General features: G+C 31.8%; 1 pseudogene; it reads left to right on the top strand.

The window, feature by feature from the left end:
* The first annotated feature begins 9,942 nt into the window (after positions 1–9,942).
* LOC149374015 (uncharacterized) lies at positions 9,943–21,358 on the top strand (annotated as a pseudogene).
* Positions 21,359–23,442: the final 2,084 nt, after the last annotated feature.

Here is a 23,442-nt window from a genome sequence, read left to right as displayed (position 1 = left end):
AATCGACGCCTCCAACGAAAACTACAAATTTATGTATATTACGTAAACTATCCCAACGTCCTTTTGTAACGAAAATTAAATATGAAAAAAAAAGAATGATATATGAAAAAAAAGGGAATGAAAAAAAAAAGATTAAATATGAAAATAAGAAAGAAATTAAATAAAGGAAATACAAAAAAATGAAAAAAAGTGTAATAAAATGAAATATGAAAAAAAATAAAACAAGAAATGAAAAAAAAAATAATAAAAAAATAAAAAAAAAACAACAACAAACCAGGGGGGATAAATGGGTCATGGGACCCACGGTAAGAACGAAATTCTTTGAACATGACGAGTATAAAAACACAATTTCTCAGGTAACAAGGGGGTCGCCAGACCCATTGAAAGAACGAAGCTCTATAAACGTTAATACTGCATTCATGTAGTTCACTAAACAAAAACTTGAAAAACGAATAAAAAAAAAAAATTTTTAAAATAGTTCAGTACTCACGATGGTTGAACTTCGTGAGTACTGTATTTATGCACGACGTTCTCACGAAGTTCAACCATCGTGAGTACTGAACTATTTTAAAAATTTTTTTTTTTTATTCGTTTTTCAAGTTTTTGTTTAGTGAACTACATGAATGCAGTATTAACGTTTATAGAGCTTCGTTCTTTCAATGGGTCTGGCGACCCCCTTGTTACCTGAGAAATTGTGTTTTTATACTCGTCATGTTCAAAGAATTTCGTTCTTACCGTGGGTCCCATGACCCATTTATCCCCCCTGGTTTGTTGTTGTTTTTTTTTTATTTTTTTATTATTTTTTTTTTTTTAATTTCTTGTTTTATTTATTTTTTTTTTCATTTCTTGTTTTATTTTTTTTCATATTTCATTTTATTACACTTTTTTTCATTTTTTTGTATTTCCTTTATTTAATTTCTTTCTTATTTTCATATTTAATCTTTTTTTTTTCATTCCCTTTTTTTTCATATATCATTCTTTTTTTTTCATATTTAATTTCATTACTTTTTTTTCATTCTTTTGTATTTCCTTTATTTCTTTTTTTTATATTTTTCTATTTATATTCATTCTTTTGTTTTTTCTTTTTTTCCATTTCTTTTTTCATATTTCATTTCATTATTTTTTAATATATTATTTTATTTGTTCAAATTTCATTTAATTTCATTATTTCTTTTTTTCATATTTTATTTTTTCATATTACGTTTCTTTTTTTTCCATATTTAATTTCATTACCTTTTTTCATTTATAACAGTAATTATTAGCATTACTGTAATGCAAAAAAAACCTCAGGTATAATGAAAATACAAATATTTAATGCGTTATAACGCGCCTTATTATATTTAATCTACATAACCATATTTATGCTAATAAAATTTTTTTTTTTTTTTTTTTTTTTTTTTTTTTTTTTTTTTTTTTTTTTTAGATGTATTATTTAGAAAACAAATACACAATTTATGAAACAAATTCATAATTGAATGTATTATCAGTGAATACATTTAAAAATGGAATGTTATAGTTACGAATTACACGATAAGTACAAGAAACCGACTTCTACAGTCGGCAGCGCTCGTAACAGAGTGGGTAAGGTACAGGACTCACATGCAGAAGGTCGAGGGTTCAAATCTCTTTATTGGAAAATGTTTTTTTTTTTTTTTTTTTTTTTTTTAGAATTGTAAAAGAAAAAAAAATTCAAAGTGAAAGAAAAATTACTGTGGGGAAATAAAATTAAAATTTGTTAAAAAATTAATTGCTTGGGAGTGTGAGGTGGAATGGTGGGTAAAGGTATGCAGAAGAGTAACACGGCACGGTTGACAAATGTACATATATAGTTAGGAGAGGGGAAGTGTGTAGAGAACACTTGGTGAGGGGAGACGGGGTGAGGGGAAAAACTTGAGAGGAAGAGATTTCTGATTCAAAAAAAAAAAAATCTGTCGGTTTTAAAATTCCAGCCCCCCGAGTAACGCGACATAAAGAACTTCGTTCTAAAAAATACAGCAGTCCAGGCAGTGATAGAAACAAATCACAGGGATCTTCTCCTGACTTTTGAAAGATCGCTATCTCTAACTTAGAGATCACCCAAGCGGGATTTAAATTAGTGCTGAGCACTGTATTCATAATCAAAATGGATGTAATATTATAATTTCAAACTAAAAATTCTGTATTCGAACACAAATCTAGTTTTGGGCAAAACATTTGTAAATAAAAATTTTAGTTTTCTTTGCTACATTATTCGTCGCAGCAAACATCGTTGGGATTTTTTTCGTTGCAGTCTGTTGCACTATGATTATTTTCGTTAAAGCAGTGCGTTGAGATGGTCTTTATTCGATTCCATGTCACGGTGGTAGTCTTCGATGTGTCGGAATATTATACACAAAAACACGATTTAATCAGATTTTTAAATAAATTTTAATAACTAAACTAAATCAAATTCAGATGAAAAGATAAAAGAGAAAAAGCGAAGCAGGCAGAGAAAAAGGAAAAGCTCAGATTGGAAATCTGAAGCTGCTAAAAAAGCGAAGGATAGTGGTGCTGCTGGTATTTCAGCACTAGGTACTCCCATTAAAGCAGCAACAATGGGCTTTGGATGTGCGAACTGCCGGTTTGATTGCTCGCAAAAAATAACATACACAGAACGACAAGCTCTATTTAAAGAATTTTGGGAACTTCAGAATCATTCAAGGCAGTGGGAGTACTTAGCTCGAGTAACGACTTACAAGGAAAACAGCTCAACAGTCACGACTTCTAACCAAGCTGATGTTGATACACGTCAACAGCGTAATTTTTTTTTGGTTACTCCCAAAAATAAAATTCAAGTGTGTCGCAGTATGTTCTGTCAAACTTTCGGTGAGTATAATAAATCGACACCTATTGGAAATAACCACTCAGTTAACGTTTTTTGATTAAAATAAATATTCGAAAATCTGAACTGTACCGTTCTTCGTCGAAATTTATATATATATTATTTATAAATTTTTTTATACATTAAACTACAAAAATTTTACGTACATTATGAGGTTACATTTAATGCATTCTATAAATATCGTCTATATTTTTCTTAAAGTATTTATTACAATTTCATTGAAACAATTATAGACAACTAAGTGATTGAAAAAAAATTTAAAAGCGTAAATCCCGAATTCGTTTGATAGTCATACAAATATTACGTATTTCTTTTTTTGCTACTTTACAATACTATTCAAATAATACTTATAATGCTTGATGCATTGAACGAGGAATGCAGGGTTCGACATCCCCTTTTGGTCAGCAATGTTTGGCTTTTGAAATGTGGAATACTTCGAATCGGATTCTACGACTCCTCTCTCTAGATAAATTTGTTTAAGCTTATGAAAATTCGTACAGAGTTTTTAAGGTGGCTTATGCGTGATTTAAAGGATTATCATACAAGTTGGGTCCCTTTGCCAAGTAGAACGTTAACAGTACGATTTTATCGACGATATCGCTCTATACGAAATGTATATTGTATATTGTTTTCAAAACTTTTCCTAATTTATTAATAACTCTATCGTGTATCCGAAAAAAATACTCTTCTCCGTCGAAAATCTTTAATAATCATTCGATTCTAGTTAGTAAATGTCGTCAAGTTTTTTTATTCAACTAATTCGCTACGAACTTACCAGCTTCGACTTTTTGAAAATAGTATATTTTTTGTCAAAGATACATTTGTCGAAAACTTTTTTTTATAATCTCATACGTATAGGTGATTTTTCAATTAAATAAATATTTTTTAAATAAATTTGCCCTTCTTTTATTAAAATTGGATAGTAATTACATATTTTTGACGGGGAAGAGTATTATTTATTTCAGATACACGATAAATGATAAATAAATTCGGAAAAAATTTGAAAGAAATCTACAATATACCCTATGTATGGAACAGTATCGTACAAAAAATCATAATGTTGACGCTCTATTTGTCAAAGGGATCCAACTTTTGTAACAATCCTTCAATCCACGCATGAGCTACCATAAATAACGGAAAATGTATTGCCTCAAACATCTTTAATTTTCATTTTGAAGCATCTGAAAAAGTGCCGAATGTTTAAAATTATGAGCATTCAAAGGACCAAAAATGAGCGACAATTTCGCAATCAAATTTGTGCACAGACTGTTAAAAAAGTCATTTTTAATTTTTTTTTGTTTATACAAAGTAGAAAATCTGAATATTGTGGTAAAGATATAGCTCACTCAGAGAATTTATTGTTTCTACAATTTTTTTATGGCAGTACTCCTTTGTTATGACGAGAGCAGTAACTGATTCATCTCTGCCTTTTAAGATGGCTTGGGCGTTTGGTGTCGTACCTAGCGAGGGGCACTTAGAGGTTCTGTGGATTATAAAAAATATTCTTTGTCATTGTCGTGATAATTAAATATCTGAATCACATACTGAAATTTAAAAGTTTAGTTCGCCTGAAAAGTTGTAGAATATTGATAAAAATAATATATAATCCAATAAGGACTCATAATTTTCATCTGCATTTGCGCAGAAGCCGATAAATAAATTATTTCTTAATTTTTTGAAAATCTAAGTGGTTTATATATGATTTTTACTCGTCAAAAAGATTTCTTATGGAAAAAAGTAGGAAAATCATTTTCATTTGTAGAGGTTTGTCATTTACTTTTAGAGTTATAGTCATTTTAGTAATGATTCTCAAATAGCTGCGTGTTAAATTCGTGAATTTTTAAAAATGATTTTCTAAAAAAAAGATGTGGTTGACACTACTATTTCTTTATCGCAAATGAATTTGGCATAATTTATTTATATAATTTCAGAATTTCTGAGATTTTTATTACTCCGGTAAAAATCACCCAAGCCATCGTTCTTCCATTTCCTTTGAAATCCATTTCGCTTGAAAGAAAATAACTGTACCACTATGATGAAATGTAAGGAAAAATATATTCTCTGAATCACCTGATTCCTCATGACACTTAAGTAATAATATATCCGATAGTAATGGACTATCATTACAGGCATTAACAAAAAATGGTTGGAAACAATTAAACGAAAACAAGATTCAACTTTCGGTCAATTTATTGAAAACGATCAACGTGGAAAACATGATAATAGGCATAATCGAATATCAGATCAAGTAATTAGTAGTGTGCACGAGCATATCGCAACTTTTGAACGCGTGGAGTCTTACTATTGTAGAGCGAGCCCAAGTCGAGAATACTTGGATAGTGATTTAAATATAGAGAAAATGTATGAGTTGTATAAGAGTTGGATGAATGAAAAGAACGGCGGAGAAATCGCTACCAAGTATCATTACAGATTCAATTTCACTAGCAAGTACAACATATTTTTTCACAAACCCAAAAAAGACTTGTGTGACGTATGTACAGCGTACGAATACTTGCCAGATGATCAAAAAATCGCTGCCAAAAATGCATTCGACATTCATATTCGTAATAAGAACTACGCTCGACAACTAATGAAGCAAGATAAGGAAGAATCAAAAAATGACCAATATGTGTGAATTGCTTCGTTCGACCTACAGAAAGTATTGAATGTGCCACATTCAGAAGTGTCGGTGATGTACTACAGCAGGAAAATTAGCATTTACAATTTTAAAGTATTTAATATGGCTAGTAATCAAGGGTATTTTAACGTTTGGAGTGAAGTTGATGCTAAAAGAGGGGCGAACGAGGTCAGTAGTGGCGATTTATTCAAAATGAAGCTCAGTCAGGAGTTAAAAAATTTCATTTTTATTCGGACAACTGCGTGGGGCAGAATCGAAATAACATTCTGTTTACTATGTACTTAAAAGCAGCAGTAGATCTACAGGTGCATATTCGTCATCGGTGAGCTTTATTTGACATAATTACAATACACATTATATGACACAATTAATTTTTAAACTACGTTAGCTTTGCTTAAAATGGTTAGACAGCAAATAAGAGCCCTATTTTTTATGAATCAGAAAATAATTATTATGCATCAAAAAGTCCTGAGATAAATAATTCAACGTTAGGGAGAAATTATGTTATGTACCGAAAAAAATTTTTTAAAATTTTTTTTCCATTCCGTGTGTTAAAGTATTATGAATAATAAAAACGACTATATATTTGTATTCATCTCCACTTTTCTTCATCTTACTTTGATTCCACAAGGCTCGTATTATTTCTTAATGGATTTGAATGGAAGTCATCGTCGGAAATTTTTAAAAATAATTAACACACCAAAAATTATACGCAATTGTTTATAAAAAAATCTGATTTTTTTTTAAACAACTGCCAATATCTTTTGACACGTTGACTTTTTTTTTTAATTTCTCATGATGACTCCCATTCAAATCGATCAAGAAGTAAAATGAGCCTTGTTAGATCAAAATCGGATAAAGATAAAGGGAGATGAATACAAATTATAAAGCCATGGAATAAAAAAAATTATTAAAAAATGTCTTTCTTGACGAAAACATTACTTTTTACTACATTATTGATTTCAGGGCTTAACGGCACATAATACTCACTTAATGGTTTATTTAAAATAGGGCTCTAATTTGATGTCGAACCACCTTAAGGGAGTTCTATCCTTCGCTATAGTACGTAATGAACATAATATAATTATACTGTGTATGCGACTGTTTAATGTGTCGTCTGTGCTTTTCACGCTTACACGAAACTATAACCTCTAGGAGTTTTCAGTAAGCTTATAAATTTATTTTGTATTTTTTAAATACCCTCACCGCGTTCTGTAAAGTTATGTCAAATTAACACTATAATCTTTTATCGCTGAAAAAAGTTTGATTGCAAATTAATTGTTAACGAGCTAGATACAAAAGTGCTGTTTCTCATAAGGTTGCGTGCGAAAATACGGCAAAGTTTAATATTAATTTCTTGGCTCCGAGGAACCCCCACGTCTCCAAATTTTAACAGTGTTCTTGTGAAGGCCCAATTTATACCTAAATAAATTTTCGTCACACTCTCATTGTTATTTCTGTTACCGATAGAACTTCTTTAAGTCTTTCGTTCATGCCATTTGTTTCAAATTATATGAGTCAACTTGTACTGGGATGCAGTATTTTGTTCAGCGCTAATTATACCCGGGTAAAATTCAACGCAAAAATCGGGAAAAAAATCATTTTCATGCGTTTTTGCAAATATTTTTTTCGGTCCCCCCATTTCAACAAATAGGGAGATACCCATTTTTCTTGAGCGACACTCTCACATAATTATTAATAATCAAATATCCTTTTTTTGCATACCCACGCTTCAAGTTTGTGTCTTATGCTCCTGTACAACATAATATTACATTTCTAAATTTCATTAAAACACAAACATTTAAGCACGTATATGAAAAAAAAAATTCTATACACACCTCGGGTACGAAGTCAACTACCATCGCTCGTGTGTCTTTATGGCCCTCGCCCTCGGCTAGGGCAGTAATGAACCAAACGAGCGATGACTTATTTATATTTTTCCCTACGTGTGTGATACACTATTTAAAATCTCCTTTGGAGAATAATAGTACATTAAGTCCTTAGGGCGTAAAATACAGATTTGAGAGCCCAAAGGGTGCGGTAGTTGTACGTTTCTGCCTGAGTCGCGTATCCTAGCGTATACCGAGGGCGAAAAATGCATGGACACACTTTCCGCCTTCGAAATTAATTTGGTCCCTAGTGAGCAAAGTGGCAGTTGCGCTTTGCACCCTTTGTAAGAACACATTTTTCTTACTATGGGTGCGAAGTGTGGCAAGACTTCACAGTCAAAAATTTATAGCTTATAATATACTAATAAATAATAGCTATAAATGTAGCTATTATTAACTCCAATTATAAATATAATCACCTACAATGTAGCTATAATCGGCTAAAAATATTAGCTAATAAATGTAGGTATTTATAGCTATAAATTTCGGACAACTATTAAACAGAAAAAGTTAATTAATGATCTTTGTTTGTAAGTTATATCAGCCACAATGGATGTTACCATCCGTATGATAACACCAAAACTGAGAGATTAAAGTGTTTTTAAACAATTATGTGGAAAAAAATTTTATTTATTTGAAAACTTTTTTTTTTTAATTGTTTAAAAATACTGGAACTCCCCAGTTTTGGTGTTATCATACGGATGGTAACACCCATTGTGGCTGATATAACTTACAAACAAAGATCATTAATTAACTTTTTCTGTTTAATAGTGGTCCGAAATTTATAGCTATAAATACCTACATTTATTAGCTAATATTTTTAGCCGATTATAGCTACATTGTAGGTGATTATAGCTGTAAATGTAGTTAATAATAGCTATATTTATAGCTATTATTTATAGCTATATTATTAGCTATAAATTTTTGACTGAGCTTCGAGCCCAGGGCCGCGTTTTTCGCTTTTCAATTACTTCATGGTTAAGGGTTCAAACTCATATTTCTCGCAGTTAGTACGAAATAGTACATTACGATACAAGTGTCCTAAATGAGCCATTCGTGAACGGCGTTATTAGCGCACGAGCGAAGCGAGTGCGATAAAGACGTCGTTCATGATCGCTCATTTTGGACATGAGTATCGTACATTATTTTATAGCGCAAGTGTTCTAAATGCGTGCAAAGGATCCAACTGCGGGTCCTAAGCACGCATTTAGGAAACTAGTGCTATAAAACATCGTAAAAATACTCTAGCCACGCCATTCGGGTGCGTTTTTTGTATTTTGCGCCCTAGGTACGCAATATATTATTATATACACAATATTTTTCAAGCACTTTGTAAAGTTGTTTTATTTTTTATATAGTTTTTATCAAAGATCGAAGATCGATTATTGTCAAACTTAAAATATGACTTAAAAATTGGTTTCAGCTACCTAGTAAAGGGGCACACTCAAACAGAAGGTGATTCAATGCACTCGGTAACAGAATCTGCCTCAAAAAATAAATTGATTTTCACGCAAAACCAATGGTGCGATATAATGGCGAATGCAAAACGTGACGATCCGAAGTATACAGTTCATGAGCTAAAAACAAAGGATGTTTTTAATTTTGAAAAATTGTCCAACAAAAATTTCTGAAAAAAAAAAATTTTCACAGATTAGCGAGATAGCACCCACTGTCCACTAGTTTTGTTTTTGTTTTTTTTTTCCTTTTTTCATTTCTTTTATCTAGTATTATTAGAATAAGATATCAGAGTTGTAATTAACTGTATAATAAAAATACTAGAATTAGAAGATACGCTTTCCTCACCGCCTAGCGGTAAGTATCAGGGGCCGTACCATATAACTTTTTTTTGCTTCACAGGCCTATGTTATAACATAGGCCGATGTATAGAAAAATAGTTATATGGTACGGACCCAGGGCAAGCTTTTTTCTCAAAAAAAACTAAAAATACGTTGAAAAAATTTTTTAACTCTTAATGGATTTATTAGTAAATGATCAGTTGTTCTCAATAATCTAATTATACGAAAAAATAAAGTACTTCGAATAAACTGGAGAAATAAAAAGATTGATTGTTACCGTAATTTTTCCATTTCTGATATCCCACGTAGGCCTATTCCACTAATGATGTTGATGTCTGAATCTTGAAAATTTTTTTGAAAACCAATTAATTTGAAAAAAACTAAAAGAAGAATAATGAAACTTAATTATAAAACTAAAATAATGCATTTTACTTCAAAGCGATTATCGATTCCTAAATAAAAATACTGTTAATAAGTATCATATTATTTAAATGAATAAATAAATTACTACATTACTAAGCCATCTTTTTAAAGTGACTATCAACATTACTCTGATAAGCAACAACTACTTCATGTAAACACTTTAAATAAATTATTTAATAAAACATCACTTAGTATACTTATTTCAATAACAAAAAAAACTCTAAATTTTGAATAATACTATAAAGTGACGCAAATCTAATGACTAATTCAAATTTTTCACAATACGCTTGATGTGTAGGAGTAAATAAATAAAGAAATTAATAGAAAATTTTAAATATGGTTAAAATAAAGGTAAGTTTTTATCTAATAGTGACTTTATGAATTTAATTTGCATAAAATAAACAAAGTATAGTAAAAATTTTAAGCTAAATTATTTAAAAGATGATAAAAATTTTAATAGACCATATTAATTACAAGTTGCCTTACATTTTGATATATGGATTGAGTGCTGAATCGTGTTTATATATTTTGGAAATGAATAGTTCAAGATGTTCATTCGAAATTAAAAAATTACTTGCATTAATACTTAGATTTGAAAAATAAGATTAAATAAAAATCGTGTTGAGTAAGTAAATTTACATTATGTTCTGTTTTTTTGGTTTTGTATTTGCAACACTTGAAACTATTCTTTCCGCTTTGGCGTTAGAATGTAAAAAAGATGAGATCGCATCAATTGATATGTTCAAATATTGTTGTTATCGAAATAAGTTTGCTTCAATGATGTTTTATTACATAATTTATTATTTGTGTTCGTATAAAATAGTTATTGCTTATAACAGTAACTCTAATAGTTACTTCTGAAAGACTGCTTGATAATGTAGTAATTTATTTATTTATTAAAATTCTTTATTTGATACTTATTTACAGTATTTTTGTAGATTTCTAAATCGGTTATTGCTTTGGAGTAGACTGTATCTTTTTAATTTTATAATTAAGTTTCATTTTTTTGTTTTAGTTTTTCTTGAAGTAATTGTTTTTCTAAGAAATTGTTTCAGACATCATCATTAGTGAAATACGCCTAAGTGGGTTACCACTAAAAGAAAAAATTGAAGTAATGATCAATATTATTTTATTCAACGTATTTTATCTTTCGTATAATTAGTTTATTTAGAAAAACTGCTCATTTATTAATAAATCCTTTAATACGCATAAAATGTTTTTGACGTCTTTTAAGTTTAAGTCATAGCCCAATCATTCCTTTCGTATCAATTAAATTATATTAATCTTTCCTTGAAAAAATTAATAAAAAAAACGTGCTCTGATGCTTAACGTAAGGTGGTGAGGAACGAGTATCTTCTAATTTTAGTATTTTTATTGTACGAGTAATTGGATTTCTTATAATTCATTCAAATAATAATGATGATAAAAAAAATAACCAAAAAAATGATGAAAATAATAATAATAGCAGTAATGATAACAATAATGATAATAATAATAATAATGATGTTAATGGTAATAATAATAATAATGATAATAATAATTATAATAATAATACTGATGATGATGATGATGATTACGACAATGACAGCGACAATGAATGCGTTAAAATCTCTTTTTGAAAATTCACATGGAAAGTATAAAATCCAATAATTTATTGTTTTAGGAAGATGATTGTTCATCCGAATTATTTGACGATACGTTGCCAACTTTTTTTGATGAAGAAGATGAGCTGGAAGAAGATGCTGACAACGAAAAAATACGATCGTTAGAAGATTTACTAAATTTCAAGAATTACTTCGAAGTTATCAGTGAATCTGTCGTAATCAATCGGGTCCAATTATTTATGATGATTCTTAAATTTTCAAAAAAAAATCATTTGTCCATGACAGGAATATTAAGTTTGGTAGCATTAATCAATTCAATTTTTCAAACTCCTGTACTGCCCCAATCAAAATATAAGTTAGATCAACTTTTTAATGTTGACGATGGAACATCTTTCCACACTACTTGTAACACGTGTACAGGGTATATAGGTAAATACGAAGATATTGATTTCGATACTGTTTGTAGGGTATGTCAAACAAAAGTTAAAAATGTAGTTCCATCGTGCGATAATGTTTTTGTTATTATGAATCCCTCGCGGCCAATAAAAGAAGTACTGGAGGCAAATGATGTTTACTATAATAATGTAGTATCAAGCAGGTTGAGCGATGATAGAACTATCAGAGACGTTTATGATGGCAAAAAATATAAAGAATTCGTCAATACGCTACCAGCTAATGAAAAAACCAACTATGTCACAGCTATTTTGAATACTGACGGTGCCGCACCCTTTTAATCTTCAAAGTACTCAGTGTGGCCAATTTATTTACAGCTGAATGAAGTTCCATTCGAAGACAGGACAAGATGTATCATTCCATGTGGGTTGTACTTCAATCGAAAAAAACCTAATATGTCTGTTTTTCTTGATAGTTTAGTAGATGAAATTAATAAGGTGACTGAGCAAGGAATTCAATGTTCTATAGAAGGTGAAGTTCGAAATATTAGGTTATACGTGTTAATTTGTTGCGTAGATAGCGTTGCTAGAGCACCTGTTCAGGGAATGAAGCAATTTAATGGCCACTACGGTTGTAATTTTTGTCTGCACCCTGGAGTACATGATGGCACTACCATAAGGTATCCTATTGATGATGAAGAGCCACGTGAAAGAAATGTCGATGAAACACTACATTACATGTATCAATCCGTTATGGATGAGGAGTGTACCAACCACAACTTGGCATAAAATCAATCTCGCCGTTAGTAAATTTACAATCGTTCGACATTATTTCTGGATTTGTAGTTGATTATATGCATGCTTGCTTATGCGGAGTCGGCAAACAAATTACAAATTACTTGATTGATGATAAAGACACAGAGCGCTATCAATCATTACTACAGAATATTAAATCTCCGAATCAAATATCTCGTAACACTAGACCTTTGTCCGATAGTAATTACTGGAAATGCAAAGAATGGGAGAATTGGATTCTGTATCAAAGCACACCTATAATGGCATTAAAACTTCATAAAAAATATATCGAGTACTGGACACTGTTTGTTGAAGCATTATATATTCTTTTGGGGACCAATATTTCTATAGTTCAATTAAAAACGGCAGAGAAAAAATTGAGGTTATTTGTTTTATTGACTCAGAAGTATTTTACAGAAAGGGCAATGACGTATAATGTGCACTTGTTGTTACACCTATGCAGAAGCGTATTGGACTGGGGACCTTTGTGGGCACACTCCACATTTTCTTTCGAAGCAGCAAATCACGACTTGTTGCAAGCAATAAAGTGTGGCAAAGGTGTAATCTTACAGATTCTCAGACATGTCAATTTAAATCGAAGTATATTTATCCTAGAAAAAAAAGTTTTACCAACAGCTCCTCAGATCGTAAAAGTATATTTAGACAATTTAAATAAATTAAGAGTCAAAAAATGCTTTAAAGTGATGAATATTTTATATTTTGGTAAAGCTGTTGATGTTGAGTCAGATATTCTAGGACGATATGTGCCTAAAAATAGCAAAGCTTATTTGCGCATGATTAAAAATGGATGTTTGTATGCAACAAGCTTTAAAGTAAATTCAAGATCTGATAATTCTTACGCTCGATTAAAAGATGGAACGTACGTCCGATTGATTAAGTTTATTGTTGGTTTTGATGATGCAGAGAAGAATTATGTTCAAAAATTAGTGTGTAATACAATAGCTACGCGTAATCACGATTTAAGCTCAAATTATCAGGTACTTCAACAAGTTCTTCATATAAAAGAGTCTCTTATGCTTATAGATACAGATGACATTGAATCTGTTTGTATTTCGATAAATGTAGATGGCAGGCAGTACATATGTCCTGTAACTAATCTATTGTATTATTAATTGTAGTAACATGCATATATTATTTTTTTTTTACTTACCCAGATAATCAGTTAAAAAAGTTTTATTGATTTTTTTTATTCAACTCCTCCATGTTTTAAGATTTCTTATTTTTTAAAGTCTGTGAATTTTTACAGCTCACTGTTTAGCGTATGTTCCTTTTCTCACTTTATAAACTAGAGTTATTTCCAACACTTTAAATGATTTTTACCTACGCTCTTTTTCACGTCAGATTGAAAAAAATATATCTTATATTAACCAATAATTAACAAAAAATTTAGCATTACGAAATTTTATAGTTAGTGTTGTGTTAAAGTGACTTTTTTCCACTAGTATATTATGATAAATTATTCCATCACTAAGAATAATGTATTTGATAAATCAAATTTAAAAAAGCTTAACAATAAAAAGTTGTGCATTAAGAGACCTGTAAATATTGTTTTTTTTGACAACAATTATACAACAAAAATAAAAATTATAATAAAACTTTTTGTACAGTCATTTATACGAAATCACACAAGAATTGAGATAAGAACTTACATAAGAACTTAGATAAGAACTTACATAAGTACTTTGATAAGAACTTACATAAGAACTTAGATAAGTTCTTGGTCGATAATCGAGTATAAGTTCTTATGTAAGTTCTTATGTAAGAAATTACATAAGAACTTACATGAGAACTTAGATAAGAACTTACATAAGAACTTACATAAAAACTTATGTAAGAACTTATGAGTTATTTTTTGCTGGGAACTGCGGGTCCTAAGCACGCATTTAGGAAACTAGTGCTCTAAAATATCGTAAAAATACTCTAGCCACGCCATTCGGGTGCGTTTTTTGTATTTTGCGCCCTAGGTACGCAATATATTATTATATACACAATATTTTTCAAGCACTTTGTAAAGTTGTTTTATTTTTTATATAGTTTTTATCAAAGATCGAAGATCGATTATTGTGAAACTTAAAATATGACTTAAAAATTGGTTTCAGCTATCTAGTAAAGGGGCACACTCAAACAGAAGGTGATTCAATGCACTCGGTAATAGAATCTGCCTCAAAAAATAAATTGATTTTTACGCAAAACCAATGGTGCGATATAATGGCGAATGCAAAACGTGACGATCCGAAGTATACAGTTCATGAGCTAAAAACAAAGGATACAACACCAAATTACCGTTGGATGACAAAAAAGTTAAAGATATACAAGACCTTATCAAAAAAGGCTTGATTCCAGATGAATATATCAATTTTCATACTAACCTCATGGAATAAATTCATTTATCACTGTATTACTTAAAATAAATCAGAATGACAAAATTTTTAAAACTACATCTTTTATTTGAAAAGGAATGATATGTGACTCTCAACGACGTGTCAAAACGTACAAGACTTGAAATTCTGAATGAGACGATACAGAAATGTTATGCAAATTTTTTTGTTCTTAAATCCTGAATTTTTTACTTACTTTTAAAAATGAGACGTCTTATAATGAGTTTTCTGATTCAAATTTCTGCAAAATTCCAATAGTTCTAAATTGAGAGCTGACTTTTGTAGAATTTAACTGTTTTACTTTCCTGTTATCAGAAAAAAAGGGTATGGAACTTTATTGCGGTCTCGAAAATACACATTGAAAATGACACTAATAAAAAATAACTTAATTTTTTTCGAGTAGCTGAAACGTAGAAATGTGCATTATAATTAATGAGCGATGAAACGACAGCTTCAGCACCAAGTCACTTGACCGTAGCTACTAAGCAGCCGCTACTGTATATGTAAACAAGAGTGAGTGTGTATGCAAGTGGATATAATATTTATGTTTACTATTGTTAATCAAAAGCCCAAAAAGTTCTTCTTGACTTGAAATCAGTGCTTCTGGATTGCAATCCTGCACCTCTACACCTAATAAATATATCATCATCCGATCTACATGGCCGTATACATATATAGTGTATACACAAAGTGTCGCCAACTTAAAATCAGGAGAAATAAAAATCAATCTGACTAGGCACCTTCTTGCCGCTTGTCCTGACTTGGCCCCTTCTTGCGTCTGATTCTGACTAGGCACCTTCTTGCCGCTTGTCCTGACTTGGCCCCTTCTTGCGTCTGATTCTGACTTGGTACCTTCTTGCTGCTAATTTTGACTTGGCCCCTTCTTGCGTCTGATTCTGACTAGGCACCTTCTAGCCGCTTGTCCTGACTTGGCCCCTTCTTGCTCCAAGCCGACGATACTTACACTTTACTGCTGAAAATAAGTACAACTTACCTCGATCGAAAAGCAGCATTAAATAAAAAGCTTCGTACATATGACAACGTTAATTAGATTGCCCGAGATTAACAAAAAAACTGACTTCTCATGTTAAAATTCTTATAAAAAGATAAAAAAATCGTAAAATTCGTTTGTTAAAATATTGAATAAACTGTATTCATTGTATATATTTTACAATAATCAGGTGGTTATACAGAATTCTATTCATATACAAAACAGGGTACCCATAGACATATAAAAAATATAGACTGCTCGTTCTAATGTACTAATGTACGGCGCTAAGGCACAAGTAGAAAGAGACGTTGCTACCCTATCTCAAGTTATGACGTCGATCATGACGTCATTTGTGACATCGCAAAATATGTCATTCATGATGTCGTGAATGACATCACATTGACGTCAATATGACGTTATTTACGACGTCACAAAAGACGTACTTCATGACGTCTCAAAAGACTCTTACTAAAAAGCATTATGTAGTTACATTTGTAATTACATTTGTAATTACACTTGTCAAGCCATTTGTCATTCCACTTGGAATTACACATGGGGTTTGAGAATGAAAATTCCAAGTGGAATGCCAAGTGTAATTCCAAGTGGAATTACAAATAACAATTGGAGATTGATTTTTTTCATAACGAAGTTCTTTATGTCGCGTTACTCGGAGGGCTGGAATTTTAAAACCGACAGATTTTTTTTTTTTTGAAACGAAAGTGGTTTACTCTTCCTCTCAAGTTTATCCTCTTACCCCGTCCCCCTCACCAACTGTTCTCTATACACTTCCCCTCTCCCTACTATATATCTATATCTGCCAACCGTCTCGTACTCTTCTGCATATCTTGAATTTTATTTTCACACAATAATTTTTATTTCACTGAGAATTTTTTTCTTTTACAATTCTAAAAAAAAAAAAAAAAAAAAAAAAAAAAACATTTTCCAATAAATAGATGTGAATCCTCGACCTCTTGCATATGAGTCCCTTACCTTACCCACTCTGCTACGAACGCTGCCGTCTATAGAAACTCTATTTCTTGAAATGAAATGCAATAAATACGAACTCCAATAGCTGTTGCTGTTGAAAACTAGTTTGGTGTTAGTATTTATTGCATTTCGTTCTAACCGCTGTTATTGGAGTCATTAACATCATTCAATCATAAATGAATTATGTAAGATAATTATATAAATATATTTCGAGTTTCATGTCATTTTAATGGTTTTGAAGGGCACTTATTTTGAATTTGATAAAAAAATAATGGCACAATGTGATTGAGTAATTATATAAAAATGAAACAAAAATTGTATTAATGGGCTATAAAATCGCAAAAAAAAAGTGAAAAAAAATTTTTTTTTTAAATTAATGAAATGAAATATAAAATTAAATAAAATAAAATCACAAAAGACATAAATAAATACAATGGAATCAAAAAAAAATAAAATAAAAAAGGGAAGAAAAAAAAATAAATATAAAAATAAAAAAAGGAATTAAATAAAGGAAATACAAAACGATGAAAAAAAATATAATAAAATCAAATATGAAAAAAAATAAAACAAGAAATGAAAAAAAAAAAATTAAACAAGAAGTAAAAAAAAATAAAACAAGAAATTAAAAAAAAAAAGAAATAAAAAATGAAAAAATTATAAAGGAAATTAAAACAACAAACCAGGGGGTATTAATGGGTCATGGGACCCACGGTAAGAACGAAGTTCTTTAAATATGAGATGAGTATAGACACAATTTCTCAGGTAACAAGGGAGTCGCCAGACTCACAGGAAGAACGAAGCTCTGTAAACGTTAGTACTGCACTCATGTTGTTTACTAAAACAAAAACTTGAAAAACGAACAAAAAAAAAAACAATAGCTTAGTACTCACGATGGTTGAACTTCGTGAGAACGTCGTGAATAAATACAGTACTCACGAAGTTCAATCATCGTGAGTACTAAACTATTGTTTCTTTTTTTTTTAATTTGTTTTTCAAGTTTTTGTTTTAGTAAACAACATGAGTGCAGTACTAACGTTTACAGAGCTTCGTTCTTCCTGTGAGTCTGGCGACTCCCTTGTTACCTGAGAAATTGTGTCTATACTCATCTCATATTTAAAGAACTTCGTTCTTACCGTGGGTCCCGTGACCTATTAACACCCCCTGGTTTGTTGTTTCTTTTTTAAATAGTTTATAATAGAATCGTGTACAGCGTAATGGCCATTAAAGATGTTATCATCCGTATAGTAACACCAAAACAGGGCGATTAAAGTATTTTTTCACGAACTTAGAGAAAATAGAATTTTCTATTTTTTTTCAAATTTTCTCAAAATGAACTGAATCCCCCTGTTTTGGTGTTACTATACTACTGGTCACATCAATTAAGACCATTACGCTGCGTACGATTCTGTTTTAAACTATTTTAAAAAGAAAAAAATTCATCTCTGATTGTTATTTGTAATTCTACTTAAAATAACACTTGGCATTCAACTTGGAATTTTCATTCTAAAACCCTATGTGTAATTCCAAGTGGAATTCCGAGTAGCACTACAAATGGCTTAACAAGTGTAATTACAAATGTAATTACAAAATATTTTTCAGTAGGGACGTCATTTACATAAGTTATTGTTTAACAAAGGGCTGTTTTAAAGCATTCCCTATCAAAAACTTCAATGCTGAATCAATGCTGAATCAACGTTGATTTTAGCGTTGAATCAACGCTGAACCAACGTTAAATCAACGTCGATTCAACAATGATTCCATGGATGACGGAACACTGAAATCAGTCGTAATTTACATTGTAGATTCTACACTGATTCAACGTTGAATCAGCGTTGATTCAGCGTTGATCAAAACGTTAAAATTAAATTTTAAAAAATTTCAAAGTAGAATAATAACATTTGGAGCAGATATATTGACGGTTATGGAGGTACTATCCGTATGGTAACACCAGAACAGGGGGGTTCAGTTATTTGATGTTAAACTGTATTTAATGCGTATTATATTTTTCTATTATTAAATTAATGTTTATATCAATGCTAATTCAACGCTGATTTAACGTTGAATCAGTGTTTATTCAACGTTGAATCATTGATGAATCAACAATGTAAATTACGACTGATTTCAGTGTTTCATCATTTATGGAATCAACGTTGATTCAACGTTGGTTCAGTATTGATTTATCGCTAAAATCAACGTTGATTCAGCATTAATTCAGCATTGAAGTTTTTGATTGGGTTTGATCTCCTTACAAAGGCTACCATCAAGATGGTAACACCAAAATAGAAGGATTCAAAAAGTTTTTGAATTTAGAAAGTTTTTTCCCTACTAGAGAAAATTTTTTTTTACTATAAAAAATACTTGAACCCCCCAGTTTTAGTGTCACCATCCTGATGGTAGCCTCCATGACGCCATCAAATGCTTTCAAACAGCCCTTTGTTTAACAAAAACCTATGTCAATAACGGCTTTTGAGACGTCTCGAAATACGTCTTTTGCGACGTCGTAAATGACGTCGTATTGACGTAAATGTGGTGTCATTTATGACGTTATGAATGACGTATTTGGCGATGTATTAAAATTAGATAATCAAAGCTCTAGATTTAGAAGATTTTTGATTAATGAACTACCTCGATGCACGGTATTTTTAAGCTTTTTTTTATTTATTCGTCATGTTGTACTCCAGTGACCAAGAGGTTTATGACCTATAGACACGCAAATTGAAAAACAAGCATAATCATTCGCGCTGAGCCGATAGAGCTTTATAGACGATAAAGCTTTGTACGGATTTTAGCCTCTAGACGATAGAGCTTTGTATGGATTAAATACTGATCCTTTTTCAGTAAAATCTTACACGTTAGAGAGGTGTCCCATATAAACGCACTTGACGCGTTCAATCGTAATTTTATTTATTATTTTTTATTTTTTCTATTTTCGTAAATCAGACTCAAAAGTTTGATGAAATAAAAAAATTTGACCAAGTAAATGCGTGAAATGAGCTTCTTCTACAGTATACAAAAAATTAAAATTTTATTTTTAAGTAGTTCAACGTTAAAAGATCAAGAGTTTTACTGAGTATTCGAGCTTGACGCATGAGACCCTCTCGCATTCTGATTTTTTTTATTAGGCGATGCATGTTCAAAAAAATTTGAACTGTATTGTTTTTCTGTGAAATTTAGTGAGAAAAAAATATGCACTGAATAAGCGTATTGGACGTGCGTAATCATTTCTTAAAAATCAGATCTCCGGTTAAAATACTTCGGCCTTGCTATTTGAATTTTGCGCTGGTACGGTAACTGATCAAATCTCTGCAATCGGTAACCTTGTCTCCTGGCATACCTATTTCCACCTTATCCGTAAAAGAGTTTAGCTATGCGTAGTCGCCCCTCCACAATGCTTAGGCTCCACCTACTGAGGCTAAGTGCTCTGTGATTGGAGGAATTGATCAATTATTAAATCAACAATATCTCGTTAATTATCCGTCGAATCCAAATTTTGTAAAGCGCTTTTCGAGAGCTTTTGATAAGCTTTATCTCGTGATATAGTTTTCCGGGCTTAAAATCAGAACGCTCTGTATATGTATATGTACACATCTTATCACCCGATGACCCGGGGTGGCCGGGGTGCTAAGTGGCCACTATCTTAAATAAATAATTATGAATCACACAAGCGCCTATCACCCAATGACCCGGGGTGCTTACTAGCCTCTCTATTAAATAATAAAATATAATTTGTTAACACAAGCGCCTATAATCCGATGATCTGGTAGCTTACTGGCCTTTCTATTAAATAATAAAATATTAATTAACAGCACAAGCACTTATCACCTGATGACCGTTGTGCTTATATTAAATAACATATATCGTTCAATAAAGCGACCAGTAAGTGCCCCGGGTCATCGGGTGATAGGCGCTTGTGCTATTAATTAGTAATATATATCGTTGAATAAAGCGACTAGTAAGCGCCCTAGGTCATCGGGTGATAGGCGCTTGTATTAATAATTAATATTTTATTATTTAATAGAGAGGCCAGTAAGCGCCCTAAGTAATCGGGTGTCAGGCGCTTGTGCTATAAATTAATAATATATATCGTTTAATAAAGTGACCAGTGAGCGCCCCAGGTTATCGAGTGATAGGCGTTTGTGTTAATAATTAATACTTTATTATTCAATAGAGAGGCTAGTTAGCGCCCTGGGTCATTGGGTGATAGGCGCTTGTGTGATTCATAATTATTTATTTAATATTGTGGCCAGTTAGCACCCCGGGTCATCGGTTATTGATAGGACTCATCGGACCTTAATGTGTACATATATATAGCTCACTCTGAATCGGTTGTCGGAAACGTTGGAAATGTTTATACTATATGAATCCGAAAACCAATGTATTTAACCAACTCTGGCGCGCGAGCGGATCTACATGGATACATATACAAACTTAAATGCTTGTATATATCCAATATCAATGCAGACGAAAGTAAGAGATTACGGGGTGAAAGTCAGGCCAAGCTGCGCCCAAGTCAGCGCCGTATTACAAGTTAACCCACCTGCGGCCAAACTTGGTTGCTTGATATGGATCATGCGTTTGAGCTGATGAGCTACCTACTTTTAATTTCTACTTAGGTTATTTTACTGACTCCCACCGTTGGCAATGTGCAAGAGTGACAAATCCCCACGATCAATACTGTGTCTCTCTTTACTCGTGCTTCATGACTGTACATAAGAACGAGCATCGAGGAGTCGGTCAGTCCAATTTCTCTAGAATGTATGTTTATATTCATAGTAAGTATAGGTATACTTTCTTGAGGAATTGGACCGACCGGTCGACCGACTGACTACAAAAAAAGACGTACCTATATGCCATATGTCTATAATGAAATAAGTACGATAAAGTCGTCAGGATCCGTACCATATAACTATTTTTCTGTACATGGGCCTATGTTATAACATAGGCCTGTAAAGCAAAAAAAGTCATATGGTACGGCCCCAGTAAATTGTTGGAAAGAAAAATTGGAACACACACTATAGACCAAGAGTTGAGTTGAGGCCATAGAGATACTAGAATAGAGTGCGCAAGATATACTGCTCCCAGTAAGTTAGCCCGTCAGAGGGTGCGAGAGAGACAGATGCGAGAATTTCCCTCCGTCTCTCTCTAGCCGATCGCTGTGATTGGCTCTATTCCCTCTCCAAGCGCTGAATGGCTGGAAAACAGAGAGAGACGGAGGGAAATTCTCGCATCTGTCTCTCTCGCACCGTCTGACGCAGTTTTCAGGCATTAGCGCACTCTATTCTAATATCTCTATGGTTGAGGCCGAAGGGTGGTCTAAATTTTAATTATCCGCCACTTTTACCAGAATTGAGGAACCTCATGATTCGTGGAGATCCGAAATATTTCGGTCATATTTCATAGAGGTAAAGAGTTATGTGGTAATTATAGTTCTTCCATATGATCTTTTTCATGAACCAGCCGCAACTTAGACCAATGGATTGAATATTAAAAAGTTGTCTACGAGAATGCCATTGGTGGCAAGATTAGAATGTATCTTGTACTAAAAAATTGACCTTTAGAAAAATAGACTCTCTACCCGATTGTAGCTATAATACTCATCTAAGATAGTAAATGATGTATTGCAGATAACAATATAGATAAGAATACAATATCGGGTACAAGATGCAATTGAGTCTTGCAGCAAATGGTCTTTTTTATAAAAACTTTTTATTTTCTATTTACTAGTATATGTTGCGGCTGGTTATTAAAAAAATTATATGGCACAACTATAATTACCACATAACTCCTTATCACTATAAAATATGACCGAAATATTCTGGATCCCTACGAATAATGAGGTTCCTCAATTCTGGTAAAAGTGGTAGCTGGTTACAAATTTGACCATCTTTTGGCCTTAGCTCTTGGTATACGAAGGCCGCGGTCACATGGAGAGCGTAACGCGTACCACGTAACCGTTTGAGAAAATAATTTAACTAATAATCCCCATTCATCGAAAGCCGAGATATGGGGTGATGATAAAAATTACGAACCAAACAAATGTCCAACTACGGTTAACAAAAAGGTTACACCTAACGTATATCACACAATTTTTGCCAGCCGAAACGAACCGGCTGATTTAAAACACGGAATTATATTTAAAAAATTTTTTTTATCATTTCATCGCCCCATGTCTCGGTTCTCAATAAATGGGGAGCATTAGTTTAAACGGACGAAAGGTTGGAAATCGCTTCTGCTGCAATGTTACTAGGTGTAATCCGGTTATTTTGCTGATGCTATAATTACACATTATTGCTCTAACTATATAAGGTGTTGCGTTGCGCATCCATTTTGATTGACCAATTAGAAACGCTTTCATCGCACCGTCATGTCTGTCTGAGAATTCCAAAAGCTTTTTCAAAATAAAGCATATTAACATCAAGAAACTCGTAAAACAATTTTTTTTTTTATTTCTATATTTTCATTCCAGTTGTTTCAGTAATAACATGCACAATTCATTAATATTTACACAGAAAAAACTGTCTAAATAGTAGTACACGTATTGACGTACATGTACATTCATGCGTATGTCTATATCTATATATATATATGTCTCACTTCGAGGTGGATGCAGGGGATAGGTTTTAGTTTCAACTTTGGCCACTTCGTTTCACTGTGTAGGCTCTTTGGCG

Source organism: Copidosoma floridanum, unplaced genomic scaffold (genome assembly GCF_036245765.1).
Source record: "Copidosoma floridanum isolate Cflo_tuat_1 unplaced genomic scaffold, Cflo_Japanese_pri ptg000024l, whole genome shotgun sequence".
NCBI lineage: Eukaryota > Metazoa > Arthropoda > Insecta > Hymenoptera > Encyrtidae > Copidosoma > Copidosoma floridanum.
Note: the sequence above shows the minus strand (reverse complement) of the source record. Positions and strands in the feature narration are given on the sequence as shown.